The sequence below is a fragment of the Ricinus communis genome, chromosome 9, assembly GCF_019578655.1.
Source record: "Ricinus communis isolate WT05 ecotype wild-type chromosome 9, ASM1957865v1, whole genome shotgun sequence".
In the NCBI taxonomy this organism is placed as follows: domain Eukaryota; kingdom Viridiplantae; phylum Streptophyta; class Magnoliopsida; order Malpighiales; family Euphorbiaceae; genus Ricinus; species Ricinus communis.
The window spans coordinates 12,131,603-12,143,614 of NC_063264.1; the positions used below are offsets into that span (position 1 = coordinate 12,131,603).

The 12,012-nt window shown below is 39.8% G+C and overlaps 1 non-coding gene across 1 annotated transcript; it reads right to left on the reverse strand.

Moving 5' to 3' along the window:
- Positions 1–1,185: 1,185 nt before the first annotated feature.
- On the reverse strand, positions 1,186–1,292 carry LOC125371259. Its single transcript, XR_007217559.1, has one exon. It is a non-coding gene; the product is annotated as a small nucleolar RNA R71 (small nucleolar RNA).
- Between the last annotated feature and the right edge of the window lie 10,720 nt (positions 1,293–12,012).

Genomic DNA, 12,012 nt, shown 5'->3' on the forward strand with positions numbered 1-12,012 from the left:
TTTGCTTTTCCTTCGAGAGTTTTACTAAATCCTTTCAGATAATTTTACATTTAGTTAATTGTTTGTTCATAATTAATCATAGAATATCACTTCATTGATTTCTTTAGGTTAGATAACATAAGACGCTTCAGTAGGTCTAGGTTCACCCTTTCCCAAGAATACGACCTTGATACTCACCATTTGTACTAGTCTGCATCGATTGGTTCACTGTCTTAGATTGTAGCTACGTAAATAGCATATCAAGTTTTTGGCGCCGTTGCTGGGGACTTGTGTTTTTGTTAATTTACCCATATTTAGTTTTCCCACTTTATTTTGCTTTATTTTATTCTTTCATTATTTTAATTACTTTTATTCTTCGGTCGCTACATTCCACTTGTAGGTAGTTTATGACCAGGAACTCAAACTTTGATTTTATAGAGTCTTTGTCTGGTCCAAAATGATCCCTTAGACTTTTTAAGGAAGCGTTTGCAATTAGAAGAGGAGGAGATTGAGGTTGAGGTACCTGTAGATAGACCAGAAGGAATGGAGAATCACAACGGAATGCCATGCGATGCCAATGAGAATGATGTGCGAGTTTGCTAGACCATCACTGGATGGGACACAAACGAGTATACTCAGACCGGCGGTGGCAGCTAATAATTCTGAGTTAAAAGCAAATGTAATCCAGATGGTACAACAGAGCGTACAGTTTGGGGGGCTACCCTTAGACTTTTTAAGGAAGCGTTTGCAATTAGAAGAGGAGGAGATTGAGGTTGAGGTACCTGTAGATAGACCAGAAGGAATGGAGAATCACAACGGAATGCCGCGGCAGATGCCAACAGAATGATGTGCGAGTTTGCTAGACCATCACTGGATGGGACACAAACGAGTATACTCAGACCGGCGGTGGCAGCTAATAATTCTGAGTTAAAAGCAAATGTAATCCAGATGGTACAACAGAGCGTACAGTTTGGGGGGCTACCAAGAGAGGATCTCAATGCCCATATAGCCAACTTTTTGGAGATATGCGACACTTTCAAGATAAATAGAACTACTGATGAAGCCATTCGGCTGAGATTATTTCCATTTTCTTTAAAGGATAGAGCAAAGAGATGGTTGTTGTCCCTTTCACCGCACACTATTACAACCTGGAAATCTTTGGCTGAAAGATTTCTTTACAAGTACTTCCCTCTAGCTAAAACTGCTAAATTGAGAAATGACATTTCTTCTTTTATGCAGATGGACAACAAGAGCATGTACGACGTCTGGGAGAGGTATAAGGACTAATTGAGATATTATCCACACCACGGTCTACCAGTATGGATGTAGGTTCAGACCTTTTACATTGGTTTGAACCTTACTACGAGGCAAATAGTGGATGCTGCAGCAGGTGGAAGTTTGAATAGTAAGACGCCGGAGCAGGCGCAGAACCTGATAGAGGAGATGGCTATGAACAACTACCAGTGGCAATCCTCTAGGAGTCGACCGGTCAAACAAGGAATGGTCAACCAGTTAGAGTCCACAGCAGCCTTGGCAGCTCAAGTGGAGCTTCTAACCAAGAAAATAGACCAGCGTCAGATGCCAGTTCAAGCAGCCCAAATAAGCTGCGAGTTTTGCAGTAGCCCGCATTACGGTGCAAACTGTAATATGGGAGGTATGTTTGCTAGTTCCTCTACTTCGTCTAATGTTTCTGCTGACCATGCACAGGTTAATTACATGCGGAATGCACCCAGACAGTAGAACAACCCTTATAGCAGCACATACAATCCTGGGTGGAGAAATCACCCCAATTTTAGTTGGCGCAACAATAATGCCCAGGGTTCACCAGGTTTTCAGAGACTACATCAGCAGCCACCATAGCAGCATTAGCAAGCTGGACCACTAGAGCTTCCTCCACCAGCCGAGAAGAAATCTAACTTGGAGGAGCTGAGGATGAAGTTCATCACGTCTACTAAAATGAGGTTCCAACAGACCGACAGTGCTCTTAGAAATTAGCAAGCATCCATTCAGAACTTGAAAAATCAGATTGGGCAGATTTCTAAGATGTTGTCCGATGTGCAACAAGGAGCACTCCCCAGCACCACTAAGTCTAACCCAAGGGAGCACGTGAATGCCATCACTTTTTGTTTAGGTAAGTTAGTTTCAGCTCCTTCTAAGCCTATTGTTGATGATGCTACTATTGATGTGCAGATCGAGGCGAGCAGTAAGGTTAAGGAACTTGAGAGGAAAAAGTTGCAACCAATCCCAGTCAGGGAGTATCAACCCAAGATTCCTTATCCTACTAGACTGAAGCAAGTAGAAGCACAAGAGCAGTTCAGTAAGCTTTTACATATTTTTAGACAACTGCATATTAACTTTCCTTTTGTTGATATATTGAAGCAAATGCTGAAGTATGCCAAATTCTTGAAGGACATACTTAGCAACAAAAGCAAGCTAGAAGAGGTAGCATTCGTAAAGCTCAATGAAGAGTGCTAAGCAGTGTTTCAGAGTGATTTATAAGAGAAACGTCACGACCCAGGGAGTCTTACTATTCCTTGCACTTTAGGTAACTTGTGTGTTGATAAGGCATTAGCTGATTTAGGCGCTAGCATAAATGTAATGCCCACAAGTATATTTAATGAGCTAGGTTTAGGGGAAGCAAAACCCACTAGGATGTGTATTCAATTAGATGATCATTCTGTTAAGCTTCCAAGGGGGATTGTAGAGAATGTGCTAGTCAAGGTAGATAATTTTATATTTTCTGTGGACTTTGTGGTAATGGATATGGATAATGAGCATGGTGTGCCTTTGATTTTAGGGAGACCTTTCCTTGTCATGGCTAGAGCCAAAATAGATGTATTCGAGGGAAAGTTAGAGCTTAATGTAGGGGATGACTGTGTTACTTTCAATTTACCCCCATTCGAGAGTCCTCCTGCCAATCAGGTTCACGCTCTTTGCGCTATTGACGAGATTGGTTTTGCATGTGATAAACTACCACAGGATATACTAATAGATTATGCTTTGCATGCTTCTTTGCCTATTCATGTGTGTCACTCTTTTAAAGAAAACAACTTGCATCAATTTGAAACTTCACATTATGATACACCCGAGAAGGGTAGTTGCAAGTTTGTTTATGACAGGTCATCTAGACAGGATTGGGACTGGATGACTGGACATCCCAACTCGGCATGGAAAGCACCTCCTTGGCCATCAACTGCAACCTTTGGACCACCTCCTTGCGGTTTTATGCCTCAGGCCCTAGATTATTGATGGGTGCTAATCGTGTTAGCTACAATCTAAGGCAGTGTACCTATCAATGCAGTCTAGCACTAATGGCGAGTATCAAGGTCGTATTCCTCAGGAAAGCGAAAGCCCAGAGTTACTTCTTTGTTCTTTGTTATATTAACCTAAAATGGATGATGAATAAATTCTAAACTAACTATTAACTTCGAGCTAAGTTCTAAAGGAGATGCAGGAGTAATTGATAAGTGAAATAATCAAGACAAGAAGACAAACCCAAAGGGAATCTAAACTAGTTGGCATCCGAACAAAAGATAAAGGATCAGTGAGTCTAATTATGCTACCCGTGGACGAATTCTTAACCGAATTCGGTTTCTCTATAGAGATAACCGAATTCCTAAACCTAATAACCTAAAGTTGGAATCTCTTCCTAACAATTGATTCTTAAATTAGCATTAAGCTTTAATCCGCCTCTATTAAGCTTTGTTAATTCTTAATCCGGCTAGCTAATTATCCTTATCTCTAAGCGATTATTAACCAGTTCTTGTTATTCAAAGTTCCAATTGCCAAATGGATTTCTCAATCTCATAAAGCAATCTAAACATCACAATTCACAACGTCTCATGAATAATGCATAATCTTATTCATACTGAAAACAAGAAGAATACAAAACCAACTCAAACAATCCAACAATATAATATCAAGCCAACATAGTAAAGAAATCCCAATGGATTAAATCAGTCTAGCTAAACATGTTCATGTTTAAAACAATCTAGGAAATCAATTACAATGAAAGAATAATGAAAATAAAACATGTACACCCTTTTCTCTCGAATTGGATGAATACCCAAATCCGGATCTACACTTTGATTAATCTCCCAAATCGCCTCTTGAATTGCTCCACTACTATTTTGCACTCGGAATCTTACGATTCGGGATTCTTACTCACTGCAACTCTCTCTCGCACTCAGGATTGTGCAGAAAACCGAACCAGCCACTAGGGCTCAATGTCACTCTTTCTCCTCCTCTCCTTTTTCTTAAGAAAAACTCATTTTTTCTTATATATTTAACTCAAGACGGCCAGTGTTCAAGGCGTCACGGTTAGCACTACCGAAGTCCGTGCCACAACCGTGGATCTCACCAAGTAGGGTTTCACCACGGCCGTGTTCCTCCCCGTGTTGGACACCACGGGCCGTGTTTCTCCCCGTGTTGGCCACCACGGGCCGTGCTGAAGGCCGTGGTGGCTACGGAAACCGTGCCCAAAGTGCCAATTTCAAGAATCAAAGCCAATGGTTGAGCACGGCCAGAGTCCAGGCCGTGCTCAATGTATGCATTGCGGGCTCTTGTCCGATCTTGATGAATTCTCGTCCGTTTACGCACGTATTGATCTATAATTGCTTAAACAACGATGATGGTCCTATAAATGTTCCTGAAATGCAAAAGAACATAAAACACGGGTGATCTGGGAATAAAAGCACAATAATAGCTAAGAACATATGCAATAATATGCAAGCAAATATGTGTAAAACTATGCTCATCAAATTACCCCACACTTAAGCTATTGCTTGTCCTCAAGCAATTAACAACTCAACCCACAAAACTACAGTTAGCAATTCATTTCAGTTTATGCCCCTAGTCCACAACAGAGAGTATTCAACACATCTCAAAGGATACTCAATCATAAATCAAATTACAAATCATTAACAAAGAATGGAAATAATATTAATGCATGAGTAACTTAAATGACAACTCAACACCAACATCATGAACCAATGCCTCACAGGGATCACTCAAGTCGCTCACAGTGTATATTAGGTAAATAACAAATCCCTCAAAGCAAATGCACAAGACCCGCTCACCATAAGCTTGCTTATAAATCATATCTTCGCTACTGTGAATAAGTAAATACCAAAATCAAAGGGTCTTTACCAAGGTTGTAATGGGGCTAGGGTAAAGGTATGGAGATTTGGACAAAAGTATGAAAATGCTAGAATTCGTGCGATAAACAATATTATATGCTCAAAGGATTAAATGCCTAAGATCACGAAAAGAATCATTCACTAAAATCCTTACTTCATAGAATAACGCTCGCAAATGCTCTAAATCCAATAAAAAGATAAATAATTAAAGAGATTTGTTTATTATATTTTTTTTTCTTCTTCTTCTTCTTTTTTTTTTTTTTTTTTTTAAAGAAATGAACTAGTACGCTTATTAGCTACCGCATACAACTCGAATAAACATAAAGAATAACAAATACAAATTGGATCAAGGGGAGCATTTAAAATATCAAAAAGATTTAGTGAATTTACCAACATAGCAACTAGCATTTTAATCCCACATCAAGTCGAACATATCACAGAAAGAAATTCTAGCATGAGGGTAAAGGAAAGATAAATGTAAAGAATGGTATAATTGAAGTGTATAGGTGTAGATTATGAAGAAAAGGTTAAGCCTCAAAAATTGGCTAACTAATGGAAACATAAGGTGGTAGGCTTTTGGTCAAATGTGGGGAATCCTAAATCGCCCAAATCATCTCATGGTATTCACAATATTCATGTAACTTCAACACGCATTACAAAGCAAGTTCTAGAAGCAGAGTTAAGTACAATGCACACTCAAACAAGAAATATAAAGAGCATAAGCATAATGAATGCTCAACTGGCTCAAAATCTCACTTTCAGGTGTGGTATTAGGTGCAGTTGGTTCGCAACATCATTAATTGAATCATTATTTAAGAAACACATGCATATGATATTATCAACGTTCTAAGTTAAAATTCGACAATTCGAAAACAATTAAATAACACCGGTTTAACCCGTATAGGTTGATGTGTAAAACACCATAAATTGTTTTCCAAGGACAATGAACAACAAAGAAAAGTAACTACAATTCTATAAATCAAGTCATCAATCGGCTCAAAATTAGCATACTCAAGTGCATAAAAACACAATGTCCTAACATCTCCTAAAAATACACAACACCTAGCCATAGCAATTAAAAATCCATATGAGAGATTAGGGTTTACCCATAAGCACCCCACACTTAAAGAACACACTTTCCTCAAAGTGTAAAATGTTATGGATACCCCGCATGGAATGCTCAACTAAGAGAACAAAAGCAATACAATCCAAGTGCATGACATGTATGAAAAATAAAGTAAATAAATACAGAAAAATAAAAAGATCTAGGGGACTGCCCTGATCATCCATCGAGGCTGATGTTGTGGAAATTCAAAGGCCTCCTCAGAGAATCAAAATAATAAAATAAAGAAATAAAATCAAAACTGAAAATATGAAAACTAAAACTAATAAAATGTTTCCAAAACAAAAGGTTAAAAAAAAATTAGAAATTAAAGATAAAAATTGGGGTGCCTCCCAAAAGCGCTTCTTTTTGATGTGATGAGTCTTCTTAGCTGGACTCATGGTGAAAGGCAAATGGGCGTGATCGACGACCATCCATCCTTCTTCCAAGCAAATGGCTTCAAGTATCCGCTTAGAGGGATAATCGTCAATGTCCTCTTCCGACTATCAAGCAAGTCGCCAAGATGATGGGCAAGACTCGCCTCGTATAATTGCATGTAGTCATGATGCTCTAGGGGCTCTTCCAATTTGAAAGTCAAGTTTCACCAATTGGAAGGATTGACGGTTGGGCAATTTCTTCAGAACGTGAATGGTTTCCTCTAGTCCTTGTCTTGGTTCACTTGCTAGAAGAAACTCGAGCTCCTCCAAGACTTCTTCATTGGATAACTCATGCTCATCTTCCATCATCGAACGGACTTGTGGAAAATCCACCAAAAATTCCTCTAACCGCAACTCGGGATCATCAACTATACATTCCAGTTTGGTAGTCTTTCGGAGGATTATGTTTGCCTCTTCCTTTCCGGTTCCATCTCCATGTTCAAGAAATCGTCCCGCACATAAGCATCATCGTCAAACATAATAGATAAACCAGAAAAATTCTCACCCCGAACGCAAAGTGGACGCTCAAATGTTCCTCGGATTCAAGATGGCGTTTGATAGAGTTCTCGATTGCTCTTCAAATTTAGTAACTTGAAGATTAAGCCTACTTGATGCTCTATGTTATTAATCAAGGCTTGTTGATCTTCAAGTATCCTCTCCGCTTGTTGGAATCTATCATCAAGACTTGTAATGAACCTCATCATCGCCTCCTCCGACACTAACTCTTCATCTTGAGTTGAAGGTGCAAGAGTAGGTCACGATGTGGTTGCCGAGATTCCGTGGTTCCGGGCCATCTAAGCTCCATCCATAGGGTGAATAAGTACTCCACTCTTGATTATAGGTGCTTCCATACGAGTCACTTGGCCAATTGCCCGTATAATTCACCTCGCTCACGCTATAAGAATAAGGAGTAAATCAAAGGTACAATGGACAATCATTACTCAAATGTAAACCACAAAAAATTCATAAAAGACTTGAGATGAAAGGATAGGAGAAGAGAGTTGATCGGTAGCCCCATAAACGATTCCACTCGAGCATCTAAAGATGCACGGGCATCCCAATTTTTAGCACTCTCTTGGTTCCTATTCTCATTTTCCAATGCGTCATACAAAGATTTTGAGTTTAGCATTGAACCTCCTTATCATTCACTATCTGAATCATAAACTTAAGCTAAATAAATATGTACAAATAAAATAAAATAGATAAACAAATAAAAATAAAAATCATAAAATAATAAGAAAGAAAAAAGAAAAAAAAATGGCTAAATTAACAAATAGCAAATTTCACTCTAGTTTTCAAACAGATCCCCGGCAACGGCGCCAAAAACTTGATGGGTGCTAATCGTGTTAGCTACAATCTAAGGCAGTGTACCTATCGATGCAGTCTAGCACTAATGGCGAGTATCAAGGTCGTATTCCTCGGGAAAGCGAAAGCCCAGAGTTACTTCTTTGTTCTTTGTTATATTAACCTAAAATGGATGATGAATAAATTCTAAACTAACTATTAACTACGAGCTAAGTTCTAAAGGAGATGCAGGAGTAATTGATAAGTGAAATAATCAAGACAAGAAGACAAACCCAAAGGGAATCTAAACTAGTTGGCATCCAAACAAAAGATAAAGGATCAGTGAGTCTAATTATGCTACCCGTGGATGAATTCTTAACCGAATTCGGTTTCTCTCTCGAGATAACCGAATTCCTAAACCTAATAACCTAAAGTTGGAATCTCTTCCTAACAATTGATTCTTAAATTAGCATTAAGCTTTAATCCGCCTCTATTAAGCTTTGTTAATTCTTAATCCGGCTAGTTATTTATCCTTATCTCTAAGCGATTATTAACCAGTTCTTGTTATTCAAAGTTCCAATTGCCAAACGGATTTCTCAATCTCATAAAGCAATCTAAACATCACAATTCACAACGTCTCATGAATAATGCATAATCTTATTCATACTGAAAACAAGAAGAATACAAAACCAACTCAAACAATCCAACAATATAATATCAAGCCAACATATTAAAGAAATCCCAATGGATTAAATCAGTCTAGCTAAACATGTTCATGTTTAAAACAATCTAGGAAATCAATTACAATGAAAGAATAATGAAAATAAAACATGTACACCCTTTTCTCTCGAATTGGATGAATGACTCCAAATCCTGGATCTACACTTTGATTAATCTCCCAAACCGCCTCTTGAATTGCTCCACTACTATTTTGCACTTAGAATCTTACGATTCGGGATTCTTACTCAACGCAACTCTCTCGCACTCAAGATTATGCAGAACCGAACCGTACCACTAGGCTCAATGTCACTCTTTCTCCTCCTCTCCTTTTCTTAAGAAAACTCATTTTTCTTATATATGTAACTCAAAGACGGCCAAGTCCAGCCGGCCGAACCGTGGATCTCACCAAGTAGGGTTTCACCAGTAGTGTTCCTCCCCGTGTTGGACACCACGGGCCTTGTTTCTCCCCGTGTTGGCCACCACGGGCCGTGCTGAAGGCCGTGGTGGCTACGGAAACCGTGCCCAAAGTGCCAATTTCAAGAATCAAAGCCAATGGTTGAGCACGGCCAGAGTCCAGGCCGTGCTCAATGTATGCATTGCGGGCTCTTGTCCGATCTTGATGAATTCTCGTCCGTTTACGCACGTATTGATCTATAATTGCTTAAACAACGATGATGGTCCTATAAATGTTCTTGAAATGCAAAAGAACATAAAACACGGGTGATCTGGGAATAAAAGCACAATAATTGCTAAGAACATATGCAATAATATGCAAGCAAATATGTGTAAAACTATGCTCATCAATTATAATGCACCCACCTTCTCAATTTGCCCATGGGGAAAGGATGCTGCTACAAAGTCCAGCTAAGGACTCGACCAAAAAGAAGCGCTTTTTGGGAGGCACCCCAAAACTTTAATTTTATACTTTTATTAACATTTTTGTTTTGTTAGTTGGTGCGTGCTTGATGGTAGTTAGAACACTTACTTAATAAGTGAACATAGTTGTATGAATCTTGGGTTTGATTAATTTAAGTTGGAACTTTGGTAACTGGTCAAGACAGACTTCCCCATTGTGTGCGTATATGTGTCAAATGCAGGTAGGAATCAACCCTTTGTGTGCGTATATGTGTCCTAAATGTGTGCGTATATGTGTCAAATGCAGGTAGGGAGTTCAGTGACTCGAGATGGCGAAGGAAAGCCAGGAATCAACCCTTTCACCGCGGTTTCCGTGGCCATCACAAGCTACAACACCAGGTCGTGCTTATCTGCACGGTTGAAGTCAAGCCTGTGATGAGAAAACACATGTAGAATGGGGGATTTAAGCCATTCAGCACAGCTTTAGAAGGTACCACGGGCAGCCGCACCAGGCCGTGCTGGTCAGCACGGCCGTGCCCCCACCCATGCCAAATGGTGCATTATTTAAGCTTAAAGGCTTAGCACGGCCTTGCCCTCGCCCGTGCTGACCCCCGTTCCTATAGAAAGGGGAGCTTTCAAAAATTTTGCTACGCCCTTTCTAAGCTCCAAGGTGCTGTTTTCTTCCATTTCTCTCATCCTTCCTACCTTTCTGAGCAACTCCAAGTAAGTCTCTTCACATTTTGCTTTTATTTGTTTTAATTTGGTTTTTCTTTTATGCATATACTTTATTTAGGACGTGCTAGTATGTTTTGGTAGTTTTACGTTGTTACACTACTTCATTATGACCTCAGTTAGAATTAATTTATATTAGTTGCTATCTTTGCTGTGAATTCGATTATGAAATGATAAGTGTTGGGTTTGGTGGCAATAAAGTTTGTATATGGCATTTTATTATGAACAATTATTAGCATAAAGTTGCGTTAGTTGGTGCATGATAAAGTAGGCTGGAATATATTTATTAATTAGTTTATGCAGAAGATTGAGGCTTTAGTTTTTTATTAAGTCTAAAGTTTTCTCTTAGTCGAATTATATCCATTATGCTGTATAATTTTCGGTAGAATTTCTGATTAACTTGATTTCTTATACGAATAACTAATGATTCATTGCATTAGGTAATATGATGAACCGCGATCAATCATGAAGAGAGCAACCGAAATGCATCGTTACGAGGAAGCGATCGCGTGGGGAAGGAACATCTTCCTCTACTTCACCAAAGACCATCACGTAACCAAGACCAAGATTACGACTAGCACCAAGACTCCACCTTTACCGCAACAGCAACTAGTCCGAGCCCGAAGAGCACCAACTGCGAATTCACCTACACCTGGTTGTCATCCATTGTGGACACTCCCTAATGCAGATAATGAAAGTTGATTCCAAGTCATGAGATGGAAGCAAGTGATGGCGGGTTGTTGCATCGACTTCGTATCCTTGGAAAGAGTGGGATTGGTTCAGCATGTGCGCACTCTGTTCGAGACTCTGCCATATGTGTGATTCTTCGACATCATTGAGCCAACCTACCGTGAGCTTACGATTGAGTTCCTCAGCACCTTCTTCCTGCAGCAACAGATCACAAACTGGCATTAGCCTGATGCAGTTTATTTCAGACTTGGGGGAATGGAGTTCTCAATGTCAGTCCCACAATGCGGCATACATTTAGGATTATGTCAGTCCCATTATCATACGACACCATGTGGGACTCATTGGTTCTTAGGCCGGAATCATACTACCAAAGCAGGTCTAAGGCGTCTAGCCTTTCGGACCATCTCCGCTATCTCCATACCCTATTAGCTTACACCATTATAGGTAGAGGAGATAGTTTTGGAGCGGTAACATAGACTGATGTTTTCATCCTCTAGGCTATGCAACAGCAGAAGAAGCTTGACTTAGGATATTTGTTGGCTCTACAAATCTGTTCATTTATAGTAGACGGCCAGAAGAAGATGCATTGTTGTTTTGGCTCGTATGTGACTAGGTTAGCCAAGAGACTGGATGTATTGGACGACTGTCTATCAGAGCTTTCAAAGATTGGTGACATGACACCACTAGGGATCAGACAGATGATCAACATGCAGATGATCATGGCTACTCAACATCCACATGGTATAGAATACAGGCTTGTGACCACAATAGTCTGGGAAGCTAGAGAGGCAGCGGCTAGAGGAGCCTAAGATCCGATGGCTGGGATTTCGGATGTTAGGATTCCTAACCCAGCTAGAGTCTTTAGGATTCTGATGTTAGGATTCCTCATCCTCTTATTCTGTAGGGACATCGAGTGCTCAGATTAGTGCTTTGGCTGACCGACTAGACCGAGTCTGCGATGTACAGCAGTAGCACTATACTTAATTTAGGCAGTTTCAAGAGGACACTTGTAACACCCCCATTACATGCTAACCAATAGACATTAGCCAGAAAACATACAAGCGTCGTAGACTAT